This window comes from Magnolia sinica, chromosome 16 (assembly GCF_029962835.1).
Source record: "Magnolia sinica isolate HGM2019 chromosome 16, MsV1, whole genome shotgun sequence".
NCBI lineage: Eukaryota > Viridiplantae > Streptophyta > Magnoliopsida > Magnoliales > Magnoliaceae > Magnolia > Magnolia sinica.
The window spans coordinates 29,502,693-29,505,921 of NC_080588.1; the positions used below are offsets into that span (position 1 = coordinate 29,502,693).

General features: G+C 40.1%; 1 non-coding gene across 1 annotated transcript; it reads left to right on the top strand.

The window, feature by feature from the left end:
• The first annotated feature begins 2,715 nt into the window (after positions 1-2,715).
• Positions 2,716-2,822, top strand: LOC131230120 (small nucleolar RNA R71). Its single transcript, XR_009163844.1, has one exon. It is a non-coding gene; the product is annotated as a small nucleolar RNA R71 (small nucleolar RNA).
• The last annotated feature ends 407 nt before the right edge of the window (positions 2,823-3,229 follow it).

Genomic DNA, 3,229 nt, shown 5'->3' on the forward strand with positions numbered 1-3,229 from the left:
AGGAAGGGATGGGTTTGGTTGACTTTGGGAATGGGAGAGAGATGGGTGTCATGCTTTGTTGGTAAGAGAGGGTTGGGTTGTGTACTTGACTTGCATTTGATTGATTGATGTGATGGATGGTAGAGATTCTCTTGGGATTCTTAACGTGCGACGTTTTCCTTAAAATAAACGCCGGCCCACAACTCTTGGCCTGGGTATCTCATCAATGCGCAAGTCACAACATTGGAACCCCGGCGATGGTGCGGTTGCTAGGGTATAAGTCCGAGTCGAGTCGACTTGGGTTGACAAGGTGTAACTCAGGGTCACGCACAAATGTTAATTACAAGTCGTAGGGTGCCAGAATTAGACAAGGAGGATAGTGAAAGTCTAAGGAATGGTATGGACTATGATACGGGCCTTATAAAAGGGAAGTAGTCCTTCCTCATGACGGTATTTAACGTCCTATAGTCAATGCATACTCTTCAACCAGTAGTAACTCTAGTTGGAACGAGTTCATTATTGGCATTGGCTACAATGGTGATTCCGAATTTCTTAGGAACCACTTGAGTTGGACGCACCCATTGGCTATCGGATATAGGGTATATAATACCCACATCTAATAACTTAATTACCTCAGCCTTAACCACTTCCTTTATGTTTGGATTTAATCTACGTTGTGGTTACCGGGAGATCTTCGCATTATCCTCTAGATGAATGCGGTGAGTACAAATTAAAGGGTCAATTCCCTTGAGGTCCGTAATCGACCATCCAAGGGCTCCTTTGTGCTCACTTAGTGTAGAGATAACCATACTCTCCTGTTCTTACTTAAGGTGGGAAGAAATCACCACCGGATATGTCTCATCTTGACCTAAATAGATATATTTAAGATCAGCAAGCAATGGTTTTAGGTCATGCTTTGGTGTTTTGAGGTTAGACGGTAGAGGCACTACGTCGTTTTGGGGTAATTCTTCAAACTATGCCCTCCACTGTTTAACTTCAAGTATCGGCGCAGCATCAAGTAAGGCATCCACCTCCCTAATCGTATCATCATCCAAATTGGGAGAGTGTGTCAAGCATGTCTCTAGAGGATCAAAGGATAAGGTCATTAAAGCTCTATCTTCCACGAAAGAGTCTATCATGTTAATGTCGTGGGCCTTGTCATCATCCTCTGCCTGTCTTCTCATGTTGAAAAAGATATTGAGCTCCAACGTCATATTCCAAAAGACAAATTCATGACCCCATTCCTACAATTGATGATAGTGTTTAATGTAGCAAGGAACGGGCGGCCAAGTATGACAGAAATTTGAGTGCTCATATCTGCAATAGGCTGAGTATATAGGATGATAAAATCTACTGGATAGTAGAATTTGTCAACCTGAACCAACACATCCTCGATCATCCCCCTCGGTACACGAACTAAATGATCAGCAAGTTGTAATGTGGTTTAGGTGGGTTTTAATTCACTTAGACCCAGTTGTTCGTAGACCGAGTAAGGGATTAGATTTACGCTCGCCCCTAAGTCAAGAAGTGCATTTTCATTTTGGTGATTCCCAATTATACAAGTGATAGTTGGGCTTCCAGGATCTTTATATTTTTATGGTACACTTTGCTTGAGGATAGCACTCACTTTTTCTATCAAAAAAATTTTCTTTTTTATACTTTACCACCTCTTGGTTGTACATAAGTCTTTCAGAAATTTGGCATATGAAGGAAGTTGTTTCACAGCATACAGAAGAGGTACGTTGACCTTTACTTGTTTCAACACCTTTAGAATGTCCAGAGTTAGCTAGAGGTTTTGGTGCAATCAACCACTGAGGGAATAGAGCAATCGGCTTACTCAGAGGTTCTGGTTCTAATCCATGTGGAGTAATGCTAGGTCTATCATATGTTTCTTCTTCCGAGTCCTTAGACTTTTTAGCCCTTACCAGAATAAATTTGTCAATTGTTTCTTCACTCCTAAGAGTGGTGATAGACTTGGCTTGCTCCATTGGATTTGAAGAGCTTGGTTCACTAACTCCGTATTGTGTTTAGGATTGGGGATAGGTTAAGCTAGAAGGATCCCTTTCTCCATAACCATAATACGAGAGTCTATTTTTGTATAGCCTTAGTAAGTTCTTGTAAGACTTGGAGAGTACTTTGCTTGATAATCTCTTGAGTTTATGTGGGATTTTAAACTAATTCCTCTTGAGGTTTCTCTTGATTCAAAAATTGGTTAGGGATTCCTTGAGGACTAGCAGTTTGTCCATTCCTCCAACTAAAGTTTGAATGATTTCTCCAACTTGAATTGTATGTATTTGAAGTGAGAATTTTGAAAGGCCTTTGGTAGTTGTTTATTGCATTCGATTGCTCATTCAATATTTCTTGAAAAGTAGGTATTGTTAGACAATTTTCAGTTGCATGAACGTTACAAGCACAAATACCGTAGACAACTTCCTTAGCCTTATCCTTCTTAAGTTCCATGGCCTCAAGTTTCCATGTGAGACTGGCCACTTTAGTATTTATATCATCTTTCCCTTTCAAAAGATATATTCCGCCCTTCTCTTTTGATTGAGTAGGCTTAAAAGTGGTGCTAGATTTTCAAGAGATGTCCCATGATTGTGTGTTTTTAGCAAGCTTGTCAAAATAATCCCACACATCATCGACATCTTTGTTTATGAATTCCCCATTGCACATTGTCTTAACCGCATGAAAGATGTTAGTCCATCATAGAAGAAACATGTTATGCGCCACATTTTAAAACCGTGTTGTGGGCATGAACTGACAAGATCCTTGAACCGCTCCCAACATTGAAAGAATGTTTCATCTTCCTTTTGGGCAAAGTTCATGATTGACTTTCTGAGGGTGTTCGTTTTATGGTGTGAGAAAATTTTCTTTATGAACTCCCTTGTCATATCGTTCCATCTACCAATAGATCAAGGACGTAGTGAATGCAACCATGTCTTAGCTTTCTCCTTCAAGGAAAAGGGAAAAGTTTCAGCCTGACCATGTCATCAGACATATTAGGAAAATATAAAGTGGCTATGATCCCATCAAACTCTTTCAAGTGTAAATATGGATTTTCATATTCAAGTCTATGGAATTTTGGAAGAAGTTGGATCACCCCTGTCTTGATATCCATATTCCCTGTATTTTCTGAAAAAATCATACATGAATGTGTGCTCACTCTCACCGGTTCTAAGAAATCTTGTAGAGTATGAGGCGGGGGTGCATTCTGCACTTCGTTTTCATCTTGGATTTCCTCAACCATAGG